At 37.9% G+C, this 15,454-nt stretch overlaps 1 pseudogene; it reads left to right on the top strand.

Annotated features, from left to right (window-relative positions):
• Positions 1-5,183: 5,183 nt before the first annotated feature.
• LOC131748477 (lupus La protein homolog pseudogene) lies at positions 5,184-6,481 on the top strand (annotated as a pseudogene).
• The last annotated feature ends 8,973 nt before the right edge of the window (positions 6,482-15,454 follow it).

A 15,454-nucleotide genomic window follows, 5' to 3' on the forward strand; every position in this document is an offset into this window, starting at 1 on the left:
GCACCACCAGGGAAGCCCCTCTGTCCATTTTTTAATTGGGTTGTTAGGTTTTTTTGCTATTGAGTTGTATGTGTTCTTTATGTACTTTGGGTATTAACTCCTTTTCAGATATATAATTTGCAAATATTCTGTCCCATTTCATAGGTTGCCTTTTCATTTTTTTGATTGTTTCTTTTTCTGTGAAGAAGCTGTTTAGTGTGATGTAGTCCCATTTGTTAATTTTTGCTTTTGTTGCTTGAGCTTTTTGCTGTCATATCCAGGAAATCACTGCTGAGACCAATGCTGAGGAGATTTTCCCCTATTTTTTCTTCTAGGAGTTTTATGGTTTTAGGTCTTAAATTTAAGTCTTTAATCCATTTTGAGTTAAATTTTGGGAGTTGTATAAGACAGGGATCCAATTTCATTCTTCTGCATGTGGTTATCCAGTTTTCCCAGTACCATTTCTTGAAGAGACTATCCTATCCTCAATGAGTATTTTTGGTTCTCTTGTCAAATATTAGTTGACTACATATTTGTAGGTTTATTGCTGGGCTCTTGATTCTGTTCCATTTGTCTATGTGTCTATTTTCATACCAGAACCATAATGTTTTGTTTACTATACCTTTGTAGTATAGTTTGAAATCAAGATGTGTGATACCTCCATCTTTGTTCTTCTTTCTCAGTGTTGCTTTGGCTATTTGGTGTGTGTGTGTGTGTGTGTGTGTGTGTGTGTGTGTGTGTGTGTGTGTGTCTCCATACAAATTTGGGGATTTTTTTTCTATTTCTATGAAAAATGCCATTGGACTTTGATAGGGGTTGCATTGAATCTATAGGTAATATGGTAATATGACTTTCGGTAATATGGACATTTTAACAATATTAATTCTTCTGATCCATGAACATGGATTTGTTCATGTCTTCTTCAATTTCTCTCATCAAAGTTGTGTAGTTTTAATGTATGTATTTTTTACCTCTTTGGTTAGATTTATTCCTAAGTATTTTAGTGTTTTTGATGCTCCTGTGAATGGGATAGTTTTCTTTATTTCCTTTTTAGATGTTTTGTTGTTAATGTATGAAACACGACTCTTTTCTGTATGTTGATTTTGTATCCTGCAATTTTATTGAATTTGTTGATTCGTTCTAGCAGGTTTTTTGGGAAGTCTTTAGGATTTTCTATATAAAGATTATATAATCTGCAAACAAAGACAATTTTACTTCTTCCTTTCCAATTTGTATGCCTTTTATTTCTTTTTCTTGCCTGATTGCTCTGGCTAGGACTTCCAGTATTATACTGAATAGGAGTGGTGAGAGTGGGCATCCTTGTCTTATTCCCGATCTAAGAGGAAAAGCTTTCAAGCTTTCATCATTAAGTATGATGTTGTCTGTGGGTTTGTCATATGTGGCCTTCATTGTGATGAGGTGTGTTCTATCTATAGGCAATTCCTTGAGTGTTTTTTTTTAATCATGAGAGGATGTTGCACTTTGTCAAATGCTTTTTCTGCACCTATTGAGATGATCATATATTTTTTATCTTTCATTTTATTAATATAGTATCATATTATTCATTTGTGTATGTTGAATCACCCTTGCATCTTAGGGATAAATTCCACTTAATTATGATGAATGATGAATGGTACAGTTTTTAACTTCTATTGCAGTTGTCTATTACTAGCATAAAAAATAGAATTGATCTTTGTGTGTCAGCCTTGTATTCAGTGACCCTGCTAAATTCACTTACTAGTTATAAGTCATTTTGTGGATTCTTTGGGATTTTCTACACAGACAACTATCATGTTGTCTATAAATAGGAAGTGTTTTTTCTCTTTCTTTCCAATCCATATCTTTCTCTATATTTGTCTTGCCTATTGCATTGACTAGGACTTTTTGTACTATCCCTATTTGTACATAACATGATGAAAAATTTGCCATAACCACATGAGATTTATCCTGGGAATGTAAGGCTGAGTCAATATTCAAAATTGATCAATAAATTACATCATATTAAAAGAAGAGAAATCATATGATCACATCAATTTATACAGAAAAGAATTTGACAAAATTCAACATATGTTCATGAAAAATACAAACAAACTCTCAGCAAACTGGAAGTACAAGAACCTTCCATAATCTGATAAAGGGCACACACACACACACACACACACACACACACACACACACACACACACTAAACCCTATAGCTAACATCACACCTAATGGTAAAAGTTTTAATGCTTTTTCCTGAGATTGGGAACAAGGTAAGAATGCCCACTCTCCCCTGCATTGCTTAGAATCAATATATTTTAAGTGGAATGCAGAAATATTACTATTGCCAACATAAGATTACTTTCAGGCTTGGTTTAGGAGAACAAAAAGAAAAGAAAAGAAAAGAAAAACATAACTGGGGATTTCCATACGTTATTTGAGTTTTAGAAGATTCCTTTCCTGTTCTTCAAGCCTGAACTAGAGGAGTTCTTTTGGGGCTCTCTCTGTCAGCACTTATGGGTTCGGGCTGCCAGAGGGAGGTGAAACAGAGGTAAACTCACCATCAGTTCAGTGATACTTTGAGTTCTAGTCTTTTCCCTAATGTGCCTACTCTCATTTTTCTTTTCAGAGTCCTGAAAGTAACTGCTCCAGGCTTTATAGCTGCATTCAGTGGGTGAGACAGGCAGAGTATGCTTACTGCATCTTACCTAGAACTGGAACCTGGCATTATTTAATGATGTTGAAGCAACACAGGTATGTTAACATAGCAGTTCTACTCCTAAGTATACTTCCACCAGAAAGGCATGTGAATGTGTACTACAATTATACATACAAAAATGTTCATTGCAGCACTAATGCTCATGAACAGTAAAATGTATAAAAATTATGGCACAGTCATACAGTGGAATACTATACAGCAATAAAAATGGATGAACTGGGCTTCCCTGGTGGCACAGTGGTTGAGAATGCACCTGCCAATGCAGGGGACGCGGGTTCGATCCCTGGTCCGGGAGGATTCCCACATGCCACGGAGCAGCTAAGCCCGTGCACCACAACTACTGAACCTGCTCTCTAGAGCCCATGAGCCACAACTGCTGAGGCCCGCGTGCCTAGAGCCCGTGCTCCGCAACAAGAAGCCACTGCAATGAGAAGCCCGCACACTGCAACAAAGAGTAGCCCCTGCTCGCTGCAACTAGAGAGAGCCCGTGTGCAGCAATGAAGACCCAACACAGCCAAAATTAAACAAATTAATTTTTTTTTAAATGGACAAGCTATTTCTATACATAACAACATGGATGAATCTCACATATTGTTGAGCATTAAAAAGACAATTCACAGAATATTATATACAATGTGACTTCATTTATACACATATATTTAAAAAACAAAAGCATACTATATTTTTAGGGTTGTATTCTTAGGTCATAAACCCATGAAGAAAGGCAAGAAATGATTAACATAGGAAATTCCCTGGAGGTGCAGTGGTTAGGACTCTGCACTTCCACTGCAGGGGGGCATGGGTTCAATTCCTGGTTGAGGAATTAAGATTCTGCATGCTGCAGTACAGCTAAAAAAAAAAAAGAGGAATGATTAGCATAAAAGTCAGGATAGTGGTTACCTCTGGTGGGTGATGGAAGGGGAGGAAGTAGGGATCCATGGCAGGGGAGGCTTTTAAAGGGTGACTATAATGTTCTATTTCCTGACCTGCTTAGTAAACACAGACATTTACTTTTTTTAAAACTTTAATATACTTTATTATGAGAACAGTTTTAGGTTCACAGCAAAATTGAGGAGAAATGCAGAGCATTTCCGTATACCCCCTAATCCTACACATGCACAGCCCCCTTCACTATCAACATCCCCCATTAGATTGTACATTTGTTACAATCAGTGAACCTACACTGATGTTTCATAATCACCCAAAGCCCACAGATTATATCAGGGTTCACTCCTGGGCTTGTACATTCTATGGGTTTAGACAGATGTATAGTGACATGCATCCACTATCACAGTATCATACAAAATAGTTTTGCTGCCCTAAAAATCCTCTGTACTCAACCTATTCCTCCCTCCCTCCCCTGTAATCCTTGGCAACCACTGACGTTTTTCTGTCTTCACAGTCTTGCTTTTTCCAGAATGTCATTTAATTGAAATCAAACAGTATGCAGCCTTTTCAGACTGGATTCTTTCCATTAGCAATAGACATTTAAGGTTCCTCCATGCAGGCTTGACAGCTCATTTCTTTTTATCACTGAATAATATCCTATTGTCTGGGTGTATCACAGTTTATTTATTCACTCTTCACCTACTGAAAGACATCTTGGTTGCTTCCAAGTTTTAGCAATTATACATGAAACTTCTAAAAACATCTGTGTGCAAGTTTTTGTGTGGATACAGTTTACTTTTTTTTTATTACCTTTTTTTGGTAGGTACTTCTATTAAATTAGACTGAATTTTTTTCTGAATAAAATATAGAGGTCAGAACAATTATTAAAGAATTAACTTGGGTAGTTGAAAGAAGTCATCACAATTTTAAGTTTCATTTATGTGATTTAAAAAAAATCTTTATTGGAGTATAACTGCTTTACAATGGTATGTTAGTTTCTGCTGTACAGCATAGTGAATCAACCATACATATACATATATCCACTCTTTTCTAGACTCCATTTCCATATAGGTCATTAGAGAGCACCTAATAGGTCACAGTTTACTTTTTAACCATTTGGTAAAATGTGCCTATAACATATATTTTTTGTGTATCTCACACCAAAACATGTTTAAAAATGAGAGAATACATGTAAAGCACAGTGTTTGACACATAATTAATGCCTAACAATGCTATGTGTTATGATTAAATGATTTACATTCATCTCCCTCAAAAAAAAAATTTGAGTACCATTTAAATCAAAGGGTCTGACCAAAGCCAAATGTAGCAAATGTGGGCTTTTTCGCATGTTTCTGTTAGCAATATATTTCTGCTTGTTATGAAGATAGGACTCTGTTATGGCACAAAGGCCTTATTGTGCTTCACCAAGTATTTCCTTAAATGCACTTCCCTTTGTATGTGTTCCTAGTCCCCTCTTGTCTCCTAAGGTGTTAAATGCAAACATTTTAATGTAATCAGCAAGCTTATTGAGCATTGGCTCAACCACTATTTTTAGATCACTGATAAGAATACTCATTCCGAGGTGCACAAGCCAGCGGCGCTGGGGATAGGAGACGTTGCTGTCGCTATTAGTGACCCTGTGGTGCGTCTCTGTGGGACTGGGAACTTAAAGATAGCCAGAATGGCAGAAAATGGTGATAATGAAAAAATGGCTGCTCTGGAGCCCAAAATCTGTCATCAAATCGAGTATTATTTTGGTGACTTCAATTTACCAAGTGACAAATTTTTAAAGGAACAGATCAAACTGGATGAAGCCTGGGTACCTTTGAAGATAATGATAAAATTTAATAGGTTAAACCATCTAACAGCAGACTTTAATGTAATAGTAGGAGCATTGAGCAAATCAAAGACGGAACTCATGGAAATAAGTGAAGATAAAACTAAAATTAGAAGATCTCCAAGTAAACCCCTCCCTGAAGTGACTGATGAGTATAAAAATGATGTAAAAAAACAGATCTGTTTATATTAAAGGCTTCCCAATTGATGCAACACTTGATGACATAAAACAATGGTTGGAAGATAAAGGTCAGGTACTAAATATTCAGATGAGAAGAACATTGTACAAAGCATTTAAGGGATCAATATTTGCTGTATTTGATACCATTGAATCTGCTAAGAAGTTTGTCGAGACCCCGGCCAGAAGTACAAAGACACAGACCTGCTAATACTTTTCAAGGAAGATTACTTTGCAAAAAAAAAAAAAAAAAAAAAAATGAAGAAAGAAAACAAAATAAAATCGAAGCTAAATTATGAGCTAAACAAGAGCAAGAAGAAAAACAAAAGTGAGCAGAAAATGCTGAAATGAAATCTCTAAAAGAAAAGATTGTCTGCTTGCTGAAATTCCCCGGGGACTTAGATGATCAGACATGTAGAGAAGATTTGCATATCCTTTTCTCAAATCATGGTGAAATAAAATGGATAGACTTTGTCAGAGGAGCCAAAGAGGGAATAATTCTGTTTAAAGAAAAAGCTAAGGAAGCACTGGATAAAGCAAAAGATGCAAATAATGGTAACCTACAATTAAGGAACAAAGAGGTCACCTGGGAAGTACTAGAAGGAGATGTGGAAAAAGAAGCATTGAAAAAAATAATAGAAGATCAACAAGAATCCCTAAACAAATGGAAGTCAAAAGGTCACAGATTTAAAGGAAAAGGAAAGGGAAATAAAGCTGCCCAGATTGGGTCTGCTAAAGGAAAAGTACAGTTTCAGGGCAAGAAAACTAAATTTGATAGTGATTATGAACATGATGAAAATGGTGCATATAGACCAGTAAAAAGAGCAAGAGAAGAAACAAGCAAAGAAGAACCTGCATCAAAACAACAGAAAACAGAATATAGTGCTGGAGACCAGTAATTTAGTAAACATTTTTTATTCATTTTAATTAGTTTTTAAGCTGCTTTTGTCTTTGGAGGCTTTTAAAAAGAAAACCAAATTATGTCCACTTCAATGTCCACGTGTAAGAAAGGAAAATTTTTTTTGTTGTTTAACTTGTCTTTTTTTGTTGTTATTGTTATCAAAGTGAGTATTTTTTAATGTATAATTCTGTTTGTGTTCTTTCAGATTATTCAAATATCAAAAGAAACATTCTTCCACTAAATTGCCTTTGTAATATGAGAATGTATTAGTACAAAGTAATAAAATGCATAGTGCATAAGAAAAAAAAGAATACTCATTCCAAGCCTCTTAGATAGCCTCATCCACCAGAGGGCAGTCAGCAGAAGCAAGAATTACAATCTTGCAGCCTGTGGAACAAAACCCACATTCACAGAAAGAAAGATAAGATGAAAAGGCAGAAGGCTATGTACCAGATGAAGGAACAAGATAAAACCCCAGAAAAACAACTAAATGAAGTGGAGATAGGCAAACTTCCAGAAAAAGACTTCAGAATAATGTTAGTGAAGATGATCCAGGACCTCGGAAAAAGAATGGAGGCAAAGATCGAAAAGATGCAAGATAAGTGTAACAAAGACCTAGAAGAATTAAAGAAAAAACACCTAGAAGAATTAAAGAACAAACAAACAGAGTTGAACAATACAATAACTGAAATGAAAAATACACTACAAGGAATCAATAGCAGAAAAACTGAGGCAGAAGAACGCATAAGTGACCTGGAAGACAGAATGGTGGAATTCACTGCTGTGGAACAGAATAAAGAAAAAAGAATGAAAAGAAATGAAGACAGCCTAAGAGACCTCTGGGACAACATTAAATGCACCAACATTCGCATGATAGGGGTTCCAGAAGAGAGGAGAGAGAGAAAGGACCCAAGAAAATATTTAAAGAGATTATAGTCGAAAACTTCCCTAACAGGGGAAAGGAAATAGCCACCCAAGTTCAGGAAGCACAGAGACTCCCATACAGGATAAATCCAAGGAGAAACACACCGAGACACAGAGTAATCAAACTGACAAAAATTAAAGACAAAGAAAAGTTATTGAAAGCAAAAAGGGAAAAACAACAAATAACCTACAAGGAAACTCTCATAAGGTTAACAACTGATTTCTCAGCAGAAACTCTACAAGCCAGAAGGGAGTGGCATGATATATTTAAAGTGATGAAAGGGAAGAATCTACAATCAAGAGGACTCTACCTGGCAGGATCTCATTCAGATTTGACATAGAAATCAAAAGCTTTACAGACAAGCAAAAGCTAAGAGATTCAGCACCACCAAACCAGCTCTACAACAAATGGTAAAGGAACTTCTCTAAGTGGGAAACACAAGAGAAGAAAAGGACCTACGAAAACAAGCCCATAACAATAGAAAATGGTAATAGGAACATACACATCGATAATTACCTTAAAAGTGAATGGATTAAATGCTCCAATCAAAAGACACAGGCTTGCTGAATGGATACAAAAACAAGACCCCTATATATGCTGCCTACAAGGGACACACTTCAGACCTAGGAACACATACAGACTGAAAGTGAGGGGATGGAAAAAGTTATTCCATGCAAATGGAAATCAAAAGAAAGCTGGAGTAGCAGTACTCATATCAGATAAAATAGACTTTAAAACAAAGAATGTTATAAGAGACAAGGAAGGACACTACATAATGATCAAGGGATCAATCCAAGAAGAAGATATAACAATTATAAATATATATGCACCCAACATAGGAGCACCTCAATACATAAGGCAACTGCTAACAGCTATAAAAGAGGAAATTGACAGTAACACAATAATAGTGAGGGACTTTACTATCTCACTTACACCAATGGACAGATCATCCAAACAGAAAATTAATAAGGAAACACAAGCTTTAAATGACACAATCAACCAGATAGATTTAATTGATATCCATAGGACATCCCATCCAAAAACAGCAGATTACACTTTCTTCTCAAGTGCGCCTGGAACATTCTCCAGGACAGATCACATCTTGGGTCACAAATCAAGCCACAGTAAATTCAAGAAAATTGAAATCATATCAAGCATTTTTCTGACCACAATGCTATGAGACTAGATATCAGTTACAGGGAAACGTAAAAAACCACAAACACATGGAGGCTAAACAATATGTTACTAAATAACCAAGAGATCACTGAAGAAATAAAAGAGGAAATCAAAAAATACCTAGAGACAACTGACAATGAAAACACGATGATCCAATACCTATGGGATGCAGCAAAAGCAGTTTTAAGAGGGAAGTTTATAGCAATACAAGCCTACCTCAAGAAACAAGAAAAATCTCAAATAAACAATATAACCTTACACCTAAAGGAACTAGAGAAAGAAGAACAAACAAAACCCAAAGTTAGTAGAAGGAAAGAAATCATAAAGATCAGAGCAGAAATAAATGAAATAGAAACAAAGAAAATAATAGCAAAGATCAATAAAAGTAAAACCTTGTTCTTTGAGAAGATAAACAAAACTGATAAACCATTAGCCAGACTCATGAAGAAAAACAGGGAGAGGACTCAAATCAATAAAATTACAAATGAAAGACGGGAAGTTACAACAGACACCTCAGAAATACAAAGCATCCTAAGAGACTACTACAAGCAACTCTATGCCAATAAAATGGACAACCTGGAAGAAGTGGACACATTCTTAGAAAGGTATAACCTTCCAAGACTGAATCAGAAGAAATAGAAAATATAAACAGACCAATCACAAGTAATGAAATTGAAACTGTGATTTAAAATCTTCCAACAAACAAAAGTCCAGGACCAGATGGCTTCACAGGTGAATTCTATCAAACATTTAGAAAAAAAGCTAACAATCATCCATCTCAAACTCTTCCAAAAAATTGCAGAGGAGGGAACACTCCCAAACTCATTCTATGAGGCCACCATCACCCTGATACCAAAAGCAGACAAAGATACTACAAAAAAAGAAAATTACAGATCAATATCACTGATGAATATAGATGCAAACAGCCTCAACAAAATACTAGCAAACAGAATCTGACAACACATTAAAAGGATCATACACCAAGATCAAGTGGGATTTATCCCAGGAATGCAAGGATTCTTCAATATATGCAAATCAATCAATGTGATACACCATATTAACAAATTGAAGAAAAAACCCATATGATCATCTCAATAGATGCAGAAAAAGCTTTTCACAAAATTCAACACCCACTTATGATAAAAACCTCCAGAAAGTGGGCATAGAGGGAACCTACCTCAACATAATAAAGGCCATATATGACAAACCCACAGCAAACATCATTCTCAGTGGTGAAAAACTGAAAGCATTTCCTCTAAGATCAGGAGCAAGACAAGTATGTCCACTCTCGCCACTATTATTCAACATAGTTTTGGAAGTCTTAGCCACGGCAATATGAAGAGAAAAAATAAATAAAAAGAATACAAATTGGAAAAGAAGTAAAACTGTCACTGTTTGCAGATGACATAATAGTATACATAGAGAATCCTAAACGTGCCACCAGAAAAGTACTAGAGCTAATCAATGAATTTGGTAAAGTTGCAGGATACAAAATTAATGAACAGAAATCTCTTGCATTCCTATATGCTAATGATGAAAAATCTGAAAGAGAACTTAAGGAAACATTCCCATTTACCACTGCAACAAAAAGAATAAAATACATAGGAATAAACCTACCTAGGGAGACAAAAGACCTGTATGCAGAAAACTATAAGACACTGATGAAAGAAATTGAAGATGATACCAACAGATGGAGAGATATACCATGTTCTTGGACTGGAAGAATCAATATTGTGAAAATGACTATACTACTCAAAGCAATCAACAGATTCAATACAATCCCTATCAAGTTTCCAATGGTATTTTTTACAAAACTAAAACAAAAAAATCTTAAAATTTGTATGGAGACACAAAAGACCCCGAATAGCCAAAGCAGTCTTGAGGGAAAAAGTCGGAGCTGGAGGAATCAGATTCCCTTACTTCAGACTATACTACAAAGCTACAGTGATCAAGACAATATGGTACTGGCACAAAAACAGAAATATAGATCAATGGAACAGGATAGAAAGCCCAGAGAGAAACCCACGCACCTATGGTCAACTAATCTATGACAAAGGAGGCAAGGATATACAATGGAGAAAAGACAGTCTCTTCAATAAGTGGTGCTTGGAAAACTGGACAGCTACATGTAGAAGAATGAAATTAGAACAGTCCCTAACACCATACACAAAAATATACTCATAATGGATTAGAGACCTAAATGTAAGACTGTACACTATAAAACTCTTAGAGGAAAACATAGGAAGAGCACCCTTTGACATAAATCACAGCAAGATCTTTTTTGATCCATGTCCTAGAGTAATGGAAATAAAAACAAAAATAAACAAATGGGACCTAATGAAACTTCAAACCGTTTGCAAAGCAAAGGAAACTACAAACAAGATGAAAAGACAACCCTCAGAATAAGAGAAAATATTTGCAAACGAATCAACCGAGAAAGGATTAATCTCCAAAATATATAAACAGCTCATGCAGTTCAATAATAAAAAAACAAAAAACTCAATCCAAAAATGGGCAGAAGACCTAAATAGACATTTCTCCAAAGAAGACATACAGGTGGCCAAGAAGCACATGAAAAGCTGCTCAACATCACTAATTATTAGAGAAATGCAAATCAAAACTACCATGAGGTATCACCTCACACCAGTTAGAATGGGTGTAGAAAATCTACAAACAGCAAACACTGGGAGAGGGTGTGGAGAAAAGGGAACCCTCTTGCACTGTTGGTGGGAATGTAAATTGATACAGCCACTGTGGAGAGCAGTATGGAGGTTCCTTAAAAAACTAAAAATAGAATTACCATATGACCCAGGAATCCCACTACTGGACATATACCCAGAGAAAACCATAATTCAAAAAGAGACATGCATCCCAATGTTCATTGCAGCACTATTTACAATAGCCAGGACATGGAAGCAACCTAAATGCCCATCAAGAGACGAATGGATAAAGAAGGTGTGCTACATATATACAATGGAATATTACTCAGCCATAAAAAGGAATGAAATTGGGTCATTTGTAGAGGTGTGGATGGATCTAGAGACTGTCATACTGAGTGAAGTAAGTCAGAAAGAGAAAAACAAATAGCGTATATTAACACATATATGTGAAACCTGGTACAGATGAACCAGTTAGAAAAATGGTACAGATGAACCAGTTTGCAGGGTAGAAATAGAGACACAGATGCAGAGGACAAACGTATGGACACCAATGGGGGAAAGCGGCAGGGGGGTGGAGATGGTGGTGTGATGAATTGGGCGATTAGTATTGACATGTATACACTAATGTGTATAAAATGGATGACTAATACAAACCTGCTGTATAAAAAAATGAATAAAATTAAATTTAGAAAAATACTCATTCTGACACTTAAATCAACACTTTTGGGCCAGGCCTGGACTCACCCTTCTCCATAAGACCTATGCCCTTCTGGGATTGAGAATGTGAGAGTGAGGGACTTCCCTGGTGGTCCCTTGGCTGGGGCTCTATGCTCCTGTTTGGGGTGGGGGGGTGGGGTCCAGGTTTGACCCCTGGGCTGGGAGCTGGGTCCTGCATGCTGCAGCTAGAGGGCCCTGTGTCCCACAACTGGGACCTGGTGCAGCCAAATAGATAAATAAAAATAAAATATTTTTTTAAAAAGAGAATGTGAGAGTGTATATGTGTTGGGGGTAGAGGGTGACAGCTCAGAAATGAAGGTCTGCTTGACTTGGGTTTGACTGCAGCCATTGCATGCAAGCATCTCCAAACCTGTCCTGGCAGAACTCCACGGTGCTCCAGTGCTTCCTAGAGTCCTTTGTATGCTTTACCCCCAGTTAGCCCCACCTCCATGCTGATGTTCCACTCTCAAGCTCAAGGTGGAAGACATCTAATGAGGGTGGCGTTTTCACTGTGGTCCTCCCATGTGCTCCAGTGATGCCTTGTTTACTCAAGTAAATGAGCTTTCTGGGGCAAGCATTGTTCTGAATAAGGGAATTATCCATATAACTCAATTTACCAATTTTAGTGCCAAACTTTTTTCTCTAAAATTGAACAGTCTTAATAGAACACTTTTTTTTTTGGCTGCACCGCACAGCTTGCAGAATCTTAGTTCCCCGACCAGGGATCCAACCAGTGCCCCTTGCAGTGGAAGTGTGGAATCCTAACCACTGGACTGCCAGGGAATTCCCAGTGGAACACTTCTTAAAATAGATTGTAGAATTATCTGCCTTCATGCAAAGTGTATATTAAGTATAATTTGATCTTTCCTTTGTGTCCCATGGTGCCATGGCTACCAGGATGTGTAGGACTGTTTGCCCTATGGCTCACCTCAGTGTGCTTTTATAGTTCTACCAGCTGGGGTTTTAAAGTAACATTTGCTTTTACCCTTGTATAAAAATATTACATCTTTATTATAGAAGATTTCAAAAATAGAAAAAAGTAGAAAGAAAATTACTCATTTAGACTTAGAAACATTTAGATGTATTTCCTTCTGGTCCCTTTTAAAAATATTTCTTTGAGACATTTTCTATGTATAGCTTATTTATTCTACTTAGTTGCAGTTTCTTACAGCTTCCACAGATGGTTCTGTGTTGGGAGGCAGAGATATTGAATAATATTGTCCAAACTGAGAAGGAACTTTGAGACTAAAAAGCGAAGCAGGCTGCTCCATAAAGTGCAATTATGACGTTTATTGTAATTTACAATAAACTGGGTGGACTGGGTGGACGACTACAATCCAGAGGCATTCGAAGCTGCACTCCACACTGATGAAAGGGGTACAGGGGAATTTAAAGGGGCCAAAGCCAAAAATAAAATCTGACTACCAAGTGAGAAGCACCGCCTACATTGATGGGAACTGAGGGTTTTTCCTCCCGAGGATGCTCATGACCATTAAGCATCCACGTCAGCAAAAGACACTCTTCCAGTTTTTATATCAGCTGAAGGCAAGGGTAAAAGTTGATAGGGAACTTATCTGGCTTGAGCTAAAGCTCAGTCATGTGGAAAGGGGAGGGGGTAGGAGTGCAGACCCAAGATGGAGCTGACAAAATGGAGTCAGTGTGGTTCAGCCACACATTCCCTCCTCTCTCTCTTAGCCCATTAGTCATCCCTTCTTACTGTATCTAGGATCACACTGTCCCCTCCTCCTCCCTTTCATAATCTGTGACTACTAAACTGAGCAGAAGAAAGAGTTTACCATGACTATTAAAACTGTAGGCAAGGACTTCCCTGGTGGCGCAGTGGTTGAGAATCCACCTGCCGATGCAGGGGACACGGGTTCGTGTCCCGGTCCAGGAAGATCCCACGTGCTGCGGAGCAGCTGGGCCTGTGAGCCATGGCTGCTGGGCCTGCGCGTCAGGAGCCTGTCCTCCGCGACGGGAGAAGCCACAGCAGTGAGAGGCCCACGTACCGCAAAAAAAAAGAAAAAGAAAAAACCAAAAAATTGTAGGCAAAAGTAACAATGGACAGGCTCTTCAGGGAAGCCTGCAGTTCACATCACCATAGTCACATATGTGGGTTTTGAAATGGCTGCTCCAGCCAATCAGCAGATTTCTTGGTTTTCCTGCTCCATTCCACATGTGTGAGATTCCTAGAAAGTCTACTCTTCCCTTAAAGGTGTTGATACCATTCTGCAAGTACCTCCTGTCATTCACTGAGTAAATATTTGATTAAATTTTAAGTACCTTGAGGGTAGGGACTATCTTCTAACAATACCTTGTATTATGCTCCACCCGTGATAGGCGCTCTAGAAATGCTTTTGGTGAATAACATTCAATTGAGATATTCCCAGTCTCAATCTAGACTCTGTTTTACTGATATCCTTTATCTTGATCAAAGTTTAGATTTTTACCAAGTTTTAGTCTGAATAAGATTAAGAGTGTCTCAAGAAGTGATTGTGGGAGATGTGTGAGTATCCTTTTACCCAATCTCTGCCCACTTTCCATGGCTTCCATATGGCAAATTATTCCTCTCCCACCCTGACTCAGTGTGAAGCATGTGTCCTGGACCTAAAGCAATCAGCATCTCCTTCTCCCAGCCATAGTGATTGGTTCAGACTTGGGCCATTTGACTCAGCTAGACCTAGTTAGAGTGAACTTCGGGACTTCTGGGAATGCTGGGATAAATAAAGATGCTTGCTTCTTTTTGCTGGCTGTGAAATTGGAAGGCTACCCCAGAAGTTCCTTGCTGCCACCTTCCAGCCATGAGGTTGCCTTTTCTGAATGAGCTAACATACAGACATGAGCAGATCTGTACTGAGAGATAGAAAAGAGGGCCTGAGTACATCTTTGAGCCTCTGCATTCCTGTGTATGGCCATGCCTGAAGCCAAATTTACCACTGGTCAGACCACTGTTGCAGGTCGGGGTCTCCAAAAGCAGACACTGAGATGCAATTTGGGAGTGAGAGGTTTATAAGGGGTCAACACCTGTGAAAGGAGGAGGAAGCAGGATGGGGCAGCAGTGAGGCAGGTCTGACAAAGCCTCAGCCAATACAGCAGCGATCTCCAGAGCAAGTATTTCCTGTCAGAGTTCAAGTCTCAAGGTGGGTTTTTGATCCTCTGCCTTGTTCTGTCATTGGATATGGGCTCAGAAGGGTGTGTGACCTTGAGGGAGGTGGCCCTTTGCACTTGAGGCAGCCCTGGAAGGAACTGACAACTGGAAGCTATCACAGCTCTCTTAAGGGAGACCTGGGAGGTGGGGTACATCTCTGTGTCTAGCACAGTTACGTAAGCATTATCATTATTGTTATTACTATGATGATGCTAAACTAGTTTGAGCTAAATTTTCTGCCACTTGCAGCCAAAAGCCTTCAAATTAATGCAGTGATGATTTTGATAGTTAAAGCCCCACTGTGACGTGATAGAGGCAATTCTCTCAGACCCAAATAGTACTTGG

Source organism: Kogia breviceps, chromosome X, assembly GCF_026419965.1.
Source record: "Kogia breviceps isolate mKogBre1 chromosome X, mKogBre1 haplotype 1, whole genome shotgun sequence".
Classification (NCBI taxonomy): domain Eukaryota; kingdom Metazoa; phylum Chordata; class Mammalia; order Artiodactyla; family Physeteridae; genus Kogia; species Kogia breviceps.